Here is a 12,411-nt window from a genome sequence, read left to right on the forward strand (position 1 = left end):
CAGCCCAAGCCGCGCCAGGCATCCTCCACCCACCCGGCCAAGCCTTTTGGCCTCCAGACGTTCGTCCACTCGAGGCCCACTCGACGCCTCGGGCGTCCGTCCTCCTCCGCCGCTGGAAGCTTGCCTCAGCCCCCAACACCAGCGGCCCGGGCAGCCCCTCTGCCCACCACCGGCCGCCCACGGGCGGGCAGCTTCCACCGTGCCTGGACTCGTTGGCAGCACTGCGCGGGTCCCGACCGCCCCCGCCGCCGCGTGCGCCGCCGCGAGGCCCCTCTTCCTTCCCTCGTGAGCTGCGGGTGCGGGTGTCGCTGGGAGCGCTGGTCCTGATGGGGCTTGGTGCTGGTGCTCGTTCGGATGCCTGTGCTGAGCGGCTGCTGCTCCTGCGATGGCGGCTGCTCCCTTTGCCCTCGCTGCTGCCACCACCACCGCCGCGGCCGCCGCGGCCGCCGCGGCCGCCGCCGCCGCCCCGGCGGCAGAGGCTGCTGGCGTGGAAGTGGTGCTGCCGGTGTTGCTGGCTTGTGGAGCTGGTGCTGGCGCTGCTGTCTCTGTTAGAGGTGGTGGTGCTGGTCCTTACTGGTGCCGGTGGTGGTGCCGGTGGGTGGTGGCGGCAGAGGTGGTTGCGCTGGCGCAAGGCGCTAGTGAGGCGTTCACGCTGGCAAGTCAGCCAAGGGGAGGGACACACAGTTTCTTATCTGGCCCCCCTTGCCAGCAACCTGCTGCAGCCTGTTTAGGTCTTGGGCGGGCTTCGCCTTCCGTGGACTGCTCATTTGGTCTCAAGCTCCTGGTGGTCTTGGGCAGGGTAGGGGAGCTAGAGCCAGACAAACCATGCCGGGTGGTGGAGATGGGACCATGAGTGTGGACACTCATGCGTGCCTGGAGATACACACACACACACACACACACACACACACACACACACGGTAGTGGAGGTAAGAGAGCGGGCTGATTCGGGAGGCCAGTCAGGAATCCTTAGCCCAGTAGGCGGGAGCAGGTGGAAGCAGACGCCTGAAAGGGTGGACTACCAGCCCCAGCCAACACTGTAGTCTAATTACATTACCATGCTCTCAGTCCTATCACAGAGAGGCAAGAATGTTACCTTGAGAATACCTCCCTCCCTCCCACAACACACACACACACACACACACACACACACACACACACACACACACACACACCCCTCTCCCCTAGACATGACGTCTAACATGACCCCATTCTTGCCCAGCCACCTAGCTACCCAGAGTCCATTCCACCTCTCTCTGCAACCTATCTTCGTGGTCCCCCTTGGATACTCCCCCAAGGTAAATGGCAGACACCAGTCTGCTTTCAGCCTCTGTCAGTGGAGGTTTTCATGCCCGTTGGCATGTTTCTGCCTTAGGAGGCAAAGTGGACTGCCGGTGAATGGCACCAACCTGAGGCGGCGGTGGCGGCGGCGGCGGCAGAGATGGCACGGTGGCGGCAGAGGTGGCACGGTGGCGGCGGTACACGAGATGGGTTTTGACAAAGCGGGACCCCCCATGGAAAGGAGCCCCTGTGGGCAGAGGGGTGCTTCCCATCACCACAGGAGGTTACCTCAAGCCCTTCGCCGGTGCGTTGGGAGTGAGCGTGGGTGGGTGACAGGGCAGGACGAAGGTGTCTGTGGCCGTGGTTGGTGGCCGCCCCGTGCAAGTTTGGGAACAGAGTAAAACGACCCCGTAGAGTGGGGGTGGGCGTGAAGCGCCTGCTGGAAGGTGGGAGGAAAAGTTCGACCGCGACCGCGGTGTCCCGGCGGAGCTTGGGCGGGGCAGCAACGGGAGGTGTGGGTCTTGCGGGGACCTGGCCGCGAGGGCCGCCGGGTCACTCAGGCAGGGGCTCTGCAGAAGCCTGGGTGAAGCGGCGGTGGTGGCCCTTGCCCCGCCCCGCGCGGGATCTGGGTTAGGGCTGGGCATGGTGTAGGAGTGGGTCTGAGGGCCACGAGGGCGGCCAGGACCAGCGCCAGTGCGTCTTCCGGGCAGGATGTGTGAGACAGGGGCCCGGGGTACAGGGGAATCATGGCAGGTGGAGGAGCCCGTGCCCAGAGGCTGGGCGGAAGGGAGAGTGGCAAGCAGCGGGTGTGAGTGGGCTGTGGTGCCAGGGAGGTGGCGGGAGAAGACCCCCGTGGAGCGGCAGGAGAGCGGGCCAGACTGCTGTGTTGTGCGGCAACGTGCTCAGGCTAAACGGGAGTGAGGCTGTGGGGAGGGGAGAGGTAGGAAGCAGGGCAGGGCAGGGCAGAAACAGAGTTGGAGACAGGGGCTAGGCACCCTGCACATGAGGTGGGCGATCCCACTGCCCCAGAGACATATATAACCTCTCTCATCAGCAGCAACCACCATCACTTCTCATCTGGCTGTGTGTGGGTGCGTGCGCACACACGCACGCGCGCGCGTGTGTGTGTGTGTGTGTGTGCGCGTGCGTGCGCGCGAGCTTGTGGAGCCGTGGGACTGGTGGTGAGATTTGAAGAGTGCAAAGGAGAGCTCCCATAGGAACCAGCACTTGCACTCGTGAATATAGAGCCCAAAAGGATGAACCCTCTAATTCGAAAAGCTATATCCCCTCCCTCCCATGTTGGTATAGCCGCGTTGCCTGCCACAGCGAAAACATTGACAAAAACCCAAGCGCCCAACAATAGACAGTTGGCTGAAGAAGACAGAACGTGGAGTTCCCATTGTGGCTCAGCGGTTAAGGAACCTGACCGGTATCCTGAGGACACAGGTTTGATCCCCTGGCCTCGCTCAACAGGTCAAGGATCCGGTGTTGCCATGAGGTATGGCGTCGGTCGAAGACGTGGCTCGGACCCAGCGTGGCCGTGGCCTTGGCCGTGGCCGTGGTGTAGGCCGGCAGCTACAGTTCCGATTCGACCCCTAGCCCGGGCGTCTCCTTGTGCCAAGGGTACAGCCCTAAAAGTCCCCAAAGAAAAGAGGAAGAAGAGGAGGAAGAAGAAGAAGATGAGGAAGAGGAAGAGGAAGACGAGGAGGAAGAAGAAGAAGACGAAGATGAAGACGAAGACGAAGACGAAGAAGAAGATGATGATGATGATGAGATAAAATAGATCTGCACTATGGAATCGTACTCTGCCGTGGAAAAGAATGGAGGAGTTCGTGTCATGGCTCCGTGGGATAAGGACCCGATGTTGTCTCTGTGAGGATGCGGGTTTGATCCCTGGCCTCGCTCAGTGGGTCAAGAACCGTGGCGTTGCCGCAAACTGTACAACAGGTCCCAGAGGCAGCTCGTGTCTGGCATTGCCCTGGCTGTGGTGTAGGTTGGAGCTGCAGCTTCAGTTCGAGCCCTGGCCCTACATAGGGGCTGATTGAAAAAAATAGAAAACAAAGAAAGAAAGGGAAGAAGGAAGAACGAAAAATGGAGAGAAGGAAGGAAGAAAGGCAGGAAGGAAAAAAGGAAGAGTGGAGAATGGAAGGGAGGGAGGGAGGGAGGGAACGGGAAGGAAGGAAGGAAGGAAGATGGAAAGGAAGAAAGAGAAGGAAGGCAAGAGAGAGTGGAATGGAGGGAGGAAGAATGGTGGGGCAGGGGGAATGGCAGGAAGGAAAGAGGCAGGAGGGAAGAAAGCAAGGAACGCAGTCAAAGGACCTCCGTCATGGGATCCAGAAAGGCCCGCTCCCAGGTATATATCGAGAAAAGTTGACAACTCTCATGTGAGAAGATCAGCTGTTCCCCAGTGTTCAGAGGAGCACTATTTACATGAGCCATGGTGTGGACAAATGCCAAGTACCCATCCACAGACAACTGGCTTCAGAAGTTGTGCTGTGTGTGTGTGTGTGTGTGTGTGTGTGTGTGTGTACACACACACACATATACACATATATGTATATATATATATATATGTATATGTCCTGTGGCGTGTTACTCAGCCGTAAAAAAAAAAAAGAACAAAGTATACAACAGTAGGGAGGCACGTCAGAAAACTCAGTATAGAACTACCACATGACCCAGCGATCCCACTCCTGGGCATCTATCCAGGCAAAGCGTTCATTGAAAACGATACGTGCACGCCCTGTGTTCCTTGCAGCACCGTTCGCAACAGCCGAGACTCGGAAACAAGCTCAATGTCCAACGCCAGATGAATGGAGTAAGAAGATGTGGTACCAGCAATTCGACAAACAAAAGAAATAAAAGGCATCCATATAGGAAGAGAAGAGATAAAACTGCCACTGTATATGCAGATGACATGATACTATACATAGAAAACCCTAAGGACTCAACCCAAAAACTACTTGAACTGATTAATAAATTCAGCAAAGTAGCAGGATATAAGATTAACATTCGGAAGTCAGTTGCATTTCTGTATACCAGCAATGAAATATTAGAAAAGGAATACAAAAATACGATACCTTTTAAAATTGCACCCCACAAAATCAAATACCTCGGAATACACCTGACCAAGGAGGTAAAGGACCTATGTGCCGAGAACTATAAAACTTTAATCAAAGAAATCAAAGAAGATGTAAAGAAATGGAAAGATATTCCATGTTCCTGGATTGGGAAAATCAATATTGTAAAAATGGCCATACTACCCAAAGCAATCTACAGATTCAATGCAATCCCTATCAAATTACCCAGGACATTTTTCACAGAACTAGAACAAACAATCCAAACATTTATATGGAACCACAAAAGACCCAGAATCGCCAAAGCAATCCTGAGAAACAAAAACCAAGCAGGAGGCATAACTCTCCCAGACTTCAAGAAATACTACAAAGCCACAGTCATCAAAACAGTGTGGTACTGGTATCAAAACAGACAGACAGACCAATGGAAGAGAATAGAGAATCCGGAAATAAACCCTGACACCTATGGTCAATTAATCTTTGACAAGGGAGGCAAGAACATAAAATGGGAAAAAGAAAGTCTATTCAGCAAGCATTGCTGGGAAACCTGGACAGCTGCATGCAAAGCAATGAAACTAGAACACACCCTCACACCATGCACACAAATAAACTCCAAATGGCTGAAAGACTTAAGTATACGACAGGACACCATCAAACTCCTAGAAGAAAACACAGGCAAAACACTCTCTGACATCAACGTCATGAATATTTTCTCAGGTCAGTCTCCCAAAACAATAGAAATTAGAGCAAAAATAAACCCATGGGACCTCATCAAACTGAAAAGCTTTTGCACAGCAAAGGAAACCAAAAAGAAAACAAGAAGACAACTTACAGAATGGGAGAAAATAGGTTCAAATGATGCAACCGACAAGGGCTTAATCTCTAGAATATAAAAGCAACTTATACAACCCAACAGCAAAAAAACCAATCAGTCAATGGAAAAATGGGCAAAAGACCTGAATAGACATTTCTCCAAAGAAGTTATACAGATGGCCAACAAACACATGAAAAAATGCTCAACATCGCTGATTATAAGAGAAATGCAAATCAAAACTACCATGAGATACCACCTCACACCAGTCAGAATGGCCATCATTAATAAATCCACAAATAACAAGTGCTGGAGGGGCTGTGGAGAAAAGGGAACCCTCCTGCACTGCTGGTGGGAATGTAAACTGGTACAGCCACTATGGAGAACAGTTTGGAGATACCTTAGAAATCTATACATAGAACTTCCATATGACCCCGCAATCCCACTCTTGGGCATCTATCCGGACAAAACTCTACTTAAAAGAGACACGGGCACCCGCATGTTCATTGCAGCACTATTCACAATAGCCAGGACGTGGAAACAACCCAAATGTCCATCGACCGATGATTGGATTCGGAAGAGGTGGTATATATACACAATGGAATACTACTCAGCCATAAAAAAGAATGACATAATGCCATTTGCAGCAGCATGGATGGAACTAGAGACTCTCATACTGGGTGAAATGAGCCAGAAAGACAAAGACAAATACCATATGATATCACTTATAACTGGAATCTAAGATCCAGCACAAATGAACATCTCCTCAGAAAAGAAAATCATGGACTTGGAGAAGAGACTTGTGGCTGCCTGATGGGAGGGGGAGGGAGTGGGAGGGATCGGGAGCTTGGGCTTATCAGACACAACTTAGAATAGATTTACAAGGAGATCCTGCTGAATAGCATTGAGAACTTTGTCTAGATACTCGTGTTGCAACAGAAGAAAGGGTGGGGGGGAAATGTAATTGTAATGTATACATGTGAGGATAACCTGACCCCCTTGCTGTACAGTGGGAAAATATAAAAAAATATGAAAAAAAAAAGAAGATGTGGTACATGTGCACAATGGAATACGACTCAGCCACAGAGGAGAACAACATAATGCCATTTGCAGCAACATGGACGGAACTTGAGACTCTCAGGCGAAGTGAAGGAAGTCAGAGGGAGAAAGACAAATACCACATGATACGGTATGTGTCTCGTATCTGGAACCTAAGAGACGGCACAGATGAACCTGTCCACAGAGAAGAAACAAACGCGAGGACGTGGAGAAGAGGCTTGTGGTTGCCAGGAGGGAGGGGGAGGCACTGGCCGTTGGAGGTCAGTAGATGCAGGCGACTGCATTTGGAACGGAGAAGCAATGAGATTCTGCTGTATAGCACGGGAAACTCTATCTGATCACTTGCGATGGAACACGATGGAGGCTCAACGTGGGGAAGAAAAAAGAATGCAGATGGATGTGTGGCTGGGTCACTTTGCTGGGCAGCGGAAACTGACAGAACATTGGGAGTCAACTGTAAGGAAAAAAAGGTTTAAAAAAGAATGAAGTAGTGCCCTTTGCAGCGACGCGGGTGGACCTAGGGGTATTAACACTTACTGGAGTAAGTCAGATGGAGAAGCACTGATACATGTGGAATCTAAAGAAATAACACAAAGAACTCTATGGGCAAAACAGAAACAGACTCGTAGATGTAGAAAACAATCTTACGGTTACCCAGGGGAAAGGGCAGGGTGGGGGGACAAATTAGGAGTTTGGGAGAACAGACGCAAACGGCTATGTATAAAAGAGATAAGCAACACGTGTTTACTGAGTGGCACAGGGAACATCATCCAATATCCTGCAATGACCTATACCGGAAAATCACCCGAAGAGAACGCTGTACCCATTAAACCAAATCACCGCGGCCGTACCCCTGACACAAACACAATACGGTACATCAGCTGTACTCCAGCAATGACCCGAACTACTACGAAGAGAAAGAATGAGGGAAAAGAGAGAGAGAACGAAAGAAGGAAGGAACCAGAGGAAGAAGGCAGGAGGGAAGGAAAGAAAGAGCGGAAGAGTGGAATGGAGGTAGGAAGCATGGAGGGTGGAATGGAGGTAGGAAGCATGGAGGGGGGAAAAGGTAGGAAGAGAGGAAGAAGGAAGGAGTTCAAAGGAGAGCTAGGATATGATCCAGCAGGCGACCCCACCGCCCACCCCCGGCCTCAGGGTATATACCCAGAAGAGATGAAAACTCCTAAAGGGAACAGGTGGATGCACCCCAGTGTTCACAGGAGTGCTCTTTAAGAGAGCGTCATGACGTGGACGATTCCCAGGGACCCATCCACAGACGATTGGCTTAAGAGGGTGTGATACTATATATCATGTTATATTACATACATAACATCCATGCTATATACAGACACACGCATACTACTATGGAATACCCTTTAGCCATAAAAGAGAGAAGGACCTCGTGCCATCTGCAGCGACATGGATCGACCAAGAGGCTACTACCCACAGTGAACTACGTCAGCTGGAGAAGGACAAAGAATACATGTGGAATCTAAAAATTAATACAAATAACTCTCCGTGCAAAATGGAAACCGTCACCGGTGTAGAAAACAAACATATGGTTACCCAAGGGCAGAGTATGGGGGCGGGGGTGGGCAATTAGGAGTTGGGGCTAAGAGATCGGAAGGAAGAAAGAGCATGCCCAAAGTCGATAAGCAACAAGGATTTACTGTATAGCATGGGGGAGGGACTCGAGTCACACACAATGATCACCTATAATGGAGATCTCTCTCGCTCTCTCGCTCTCGCTCTCGCTCTCTCTTTGGATAGACAGACAGACACACAGACAGACAGAGAGTCAGCCAGCCAGCCAGCCAGCCAGCCGGATGGGTATGAGTCACTCTGGCGAACACCTGAAGCGAACGGGGTATGGCAAAGCCAGTACGCTTTTCTTAAAATTAAACAGCAAAGAGAGAGGCCAATGGGACAAATGCGAGGGCGGGGTCCTTGACAAGGTGGGATTTGCTTGCAAGAGCAGGGGGTGTGTCGAGGGTGGAGGCGGAGGTGGGGCGGTGGGCTGCTGGTGAGGAAGCAAGAGCTGTGGTGGGACCGGGAGGTGCCGGGAGAGCGAGGGCTCTGCTCCAAAAGAGGACCGAGCTGTTGCATGGGCCGGGAATCGAACCCGGGCCTCCCGCGTGGCAGGCGAGAATTCTACCACTGAACCACCCATGCACCGGTGGCCGCTGCCGCCCGACGTTGCCCCAGCGGGGCTGGCCACCAACCGCCGGGCAGCGGTTCCTGCTCGCCCGCGGGCTCCTGCTCCCTTTGAGCCGAAGGCGGACGCCTGTGGCCTGCAAGAGGGGCTCCGGGCCCCGCGGAGGGCCCCAGGGCGCGGCGCTGTCCGGAGGCCTGGAGGCAGGGACGGAGGGTCGGAGGGTCGGAGGGTCGGAGGGTCGGAGGGTCGGCGGGGCGGAGGGTCGGCGGGGCGGAGGCCCACCCGGCCCATTTTGCGCCTTCTCTGCCGTCCAGGGCCGCCGCAAGAGCGTCGGCATCGCCAGAAGCAGCCACGAGCCGAAGCAGGCTGGCGCGCGCCCGAATCCCAGCCAGGGCAGGCGATGCGCGCCCGCTGCGGCTGAGCGCCTATGTTCCCCTCAGCCACCGCTGCCCCCCACCCCCACCCCGCCCCCCGCCCCCGACGCCGAGTCCCTCCGGCGGCCGGCTTTCTGGCTGGTGTGGAGCGGGCGGGCGGGCATCGGAGCTCGGGCTGTGCGGGGACGGCGAGCGTGAGAGATGGACCTGCCGGGTCTGCCAAGGGTGTCGGAGCCTCGCTCCGAAGAAGCGCTCGGGCCGGCCAGCGCTCTGCGGAGGGGTCCGGCTCGGGTGCGTTGGTCGTGAGGCGCAGGCACTCGGACTGCGGGCGGGGAGGGGCGGGGGGGATGGCGGACAGTCGGGTGAGGGAGGGCGCCGGGGGGTGGTTGGGTCCGGCCGGGGCAGCGGCTTCCCGCGCGTGAACGTGCGCTGGGGCGCGCAGGTGGGTGGCGGGCGGCGGCCGGGGGCCCGACGTCTGCGGGTGGGTGCCGGGCATCCCAGGGCCGTGGCAGGGACTCACGCGCCAGGCCTGCGTCCAGGGAGGGCCCCGTACCGGCGGGCGAGCAGGAAGGCTGGGCTGCACGTGTCCCCGGAGGCAGGCCGCGGTGGCCAGTGGGCGGGGAAGGCCCCGAGGCGAGAAAGCGCCGCGCGCGGGCACGCACCCCACGCAGACCCGCCACCTCAGTGTGGGTGTGGAGGGCAGGGAATGTGCAGGCGGGCGGGCCGGCCGGCTTGGCGGCAAGGACGGGATGTTGGACGGGAGCGAGAGCGGCTGGCGGCAGAAGCGGAGGAAAGGCTGGGAGGGCGAGCCGCGGGCAGCAGTCCGCGGGCAGCAGTGCGAGGGCGAAGCGTGGAGGGCTTTCCCCACGCGGCCGGTCTGCGTGGGGCGGTGGGGGCGGGGTGGGGCGGAGCGGCGGGCCGGCCGGAGCCGGGGCCGGAGCCGGAGCCGGAGTGAGGAAGGAAAAACAGCCATCGCAAGCAGGTGAGGAAAGATGGGCTGCGAAGGGCCGAAGCTTGCTGGTGTAGGTGCAGGTAGGACGCGGGCGGCGGGGGCGTGTGGGTGTGTGTGGGAGCTGTGCGTCCGGGGAGGGCGCGTGTCCGCAGCAAAGCCAGTGGCCGGGGCGTTCCTCCTGGGCCATTTCTGTCGGGCCCGCGGGCTGTGGAGGGAGAGGCTTGGGTGTCGGGGGCCGGAGTTTGCAGAGGCCAAGCAAGAGTGCCAGGCGGGAAGGGACTGCAAGGCGGCAAGGGGCTGTGGCTCTACGCGGGGTGGGGTCCCGGGGAGGGGTGGGGACGTGGTTGGGCGGGGGGCAAAAGGCTGGCTTGTCAGGAGTGGGATTCGAACCCACGCCTCCAGGGGAGACTGCGACCTGAACGCAGCGCCTTAGACCGCTCGGCCATCCTGACGGCGGGCCGGAGCGCGTCGCCGCTCGGCTGGCTGCGACCCGACGCGCCGCCAAGTGCGGCGCCCTTGGGCGGACGCGGTGCTCCGCGCCGGGCGGGCGTCTGGGTGAGCGGGGGCCGGGCGCACGCCGGCCGTCGTGGAGCAAAGCTTTCGCCGCCGCGGTCGCCCTGTCGCGCAGCCCTGGCCCCGCACCCAGCCGGCCTCTGGCGGCGGCCCCCGCCCGCGCCTCTGCCCTCGCCCGGGCCGTGACGTGGCGAGGCGCGCGCCCGCCGCCACCTCGCAGCCCGGCTTGCCCTCTCGGGCCCACGGTGGGGGCACCAGGCAGCGCTCACCGGGAGTTTGCAGCGCCAGGTAGGGGCGGGGGTGGGGTGAGGGTGGGGCCGCGGGCCGCGGTCCGGGTCGCGGTCTGCTTCTTTGGAGGACGCGGGGTGCTTTGGCGTCGGGGCGGGGCGCGGGCACGTGCTGGCGGCCCCATGGTGGGCCGCGGGCCGAGGGCCGCGGGCAGGGGTAGGCGTCGGCAGGCAGCCGGAGAGGGGCCGGGTGGCCGGGCGGTGGCCGGGCGGTGGCCGCCGTCCTCGTTAGTATAGTGGTGAGTATCCCCGCCTGTCACGCGGGAGACCGGGGTTCGATTCCCCGACGGGGAGGCAACACGCCCTTTTTGGTGGCTGGCGCCGCTCGCTGGCCAGCCGCCTGGCCCCAAGGGCCCTTCGTCTCCTCATCCCCGCCTCCAGGCAGGCGCAGGGCGCCTGGGCGTGCCCGACCTGCCACCCTCGACCCCTTCCAGCCCTTGCCGTCCACCCCTCGCCCCGGCCGAGCGAGGGCCTCCTCTCGCCCCGGCCAGCGCCCGGCGACCTTGCGGCCCGCCCAAAGTGCCTGCCGCACCGGAGGCCCCTTGCGACGCCACGCTCGGCTGCCCGGCTGCCCAGCTGCCCGGCAGGCGGGCCCGGTGGGAAGCCGACGAGTCCCTTTCCCTGTGGGTTCGGGACGCGGGTGGCCTGGAGCTGGGAGCTGAGGCGCGCGGCGTGGAGCCCAGGGCCTCGGGGCGGCAGGGGAGCGAGGACGCCCCCGAGCGGCGGTGGGGCCGGTGGACGAGGGCCACGGCCTGGGGCTGGCGCCGGTGGGCGGCCGCTGGTGGCCAGGGCGTCGGGGCGCCGGGAATGCGCTTGGGCGAGCCCGGGCACGGCGTCCGGGCCCGACCCGGGCTGTGCAGCGTTGGTGGTATAGTGGTGAGCATAGCTGCCTTCCAAGCAGTTGACCCGGGTTCGATTCCCGGCCAACGCAGCGGGCCGTCTTTTGTTTTGTTTAGTCTGGGGGATTTTTGCCGAGCTCCGCGGGGCTCCGGCCCGGCCCCTGTGTGGGAGAGCTGGGAAGAGGGCGCACGGTGCCCGCCCCCAGGCCCGTGGCTTTTGGCGTGTGTGCGTGTGCGAGACGGAGGCGAGCGCGCGGCGTCTCTCCTAGCGAGCAGGGAGAGCGCTAGGCCACCGTGGATCGCCAGGTGCGGCGGGCGGCCCGACCTGGCAAGGCCGGGCCTTGGCAGCAAGGCGGCGCCAAGCGGGTGGCAGGGAGGTGCTGGGTCCAGCAGGGCCAGGCCAGGCGCCGAGCCCGACGCTCCCTGGTGGTCTAGTGGTTAGGATTCGGCGCTCTCACCGCCGCGGCCCGGGTTCGATTCCCGGTCAGGGAAGCCTTTCTTCTTCCACTCCGCCGGCCAACTTGCCGCAAAGCGCGCTGCCTCCACAAGCGCCCCTTTTAGCCCACGCGCGTCCCCCTCGCCGGGCAGCCACCCGGCCCCGTCCACCTCCAGCCCAAGCCGCGCCAGGCATCCTCCACCCACCCGGCCAAGCCTTTTGGCCTCCAGACGTTCGTCCACTCGAGGCCCACTCGACGCCTCGGGCGTCCGTCCTCCTCCGCCGCTGGAAGCTTGCCTCAGCCCCCAACACCAGCGGCCCGGGCAGCCCCTCTGCCCACCACCGGCCGCCCACGGGCGGGCAGCTTCCACCGTGCCTGGACTCGTTGGCAGCACTGCGCGGGTCCCGACCGCCCCCGCCGCCGCGTGCGCCGCCGCGAGGCCCCTCTTCCTTCCCTCGTGAGCTGCGGGTGCGGGTGTCGCTGGGAGCGCTGGTCCTGATGGGGCTTGGTGCTGGTGCTCGTTCGGATGCCTGTGCTGAGCGGCTGCTGCTCCTGCGATGGCGGCTGCTCCCTTTGCCCTCGCTGCTGCCACCACCACCGCCGCGGCCGCCGCGGCCGCCGCCGCCGCC

General features: G+C 59.5%; 4 non-coding genes across 4 annotated transcripts; 3 read left to right on the plus strand and 1 right to left on the minus strand.

Annotated features, from left to right (window-relative positions):
* Nucleotides 1-10,075: 10,075 nt before the first annotated feature.
* TRNAL-CAG (transfer RNA leucine (anticodon CAG)) lies at nt 10,076-10,158 on the minus strand. Its single transcript has one exon. It is a non-coding gene; the product is annotated as a tRNA-Leu (tRNA).
* Nucleotides 10,159-10,728: 570 nt separating this feature from the next.
* TRNAD-GUC (transfer RNA aspartic acid (anticodon GUC)) lies at nt 10,729-10,800 on the plus strand. The gene has a single exon. It is a non-coding gene; the product is annotated as a tRNA-Asp (tRNA).
* A 565-nt stretch (nt 10,801-11,365) lies between these two features.
* On the plus strand, nt 11,366-11,437 carry TRNAG-UCC (transfer RNA glycine (anticodon UCC)). Its single transcript has one exon. It is a non-coding gene; the product is annotated as a tRNA-Gly (tRNA).
* A 328-nt stretch (nt 11,438-11,765) lies between these two features.
* On the plus strand, nt 11,766-11,837 carry TRNAE-CUC (transfer RNA glutamic acid (anticodon CUC)). The gene has a single exon. It is a non-coding gene; the product is annotated as a tRNA-Glu (tRNA).
* The last annotated feature ends 574 nt before the right edge of the window (nt 11,838-12,411 follow it).

Source organism: Sus scrofa, chromosome 4 (assembly GCF_054392235.1).
Source record: "Sus scrofa isolate SSC_HxYL_T2T_F1_AM1 chromosome 4, Sscrofa_HxYL_maternal_Yorkshire_Landrace_v2.0, whole genome shotgun sequence".
Lineage (NCBI taxonomy): Eukaryota > Metazoa > Chordata > Mammalia > Artiodactyla > Suidae > Sus > Sus scrofa.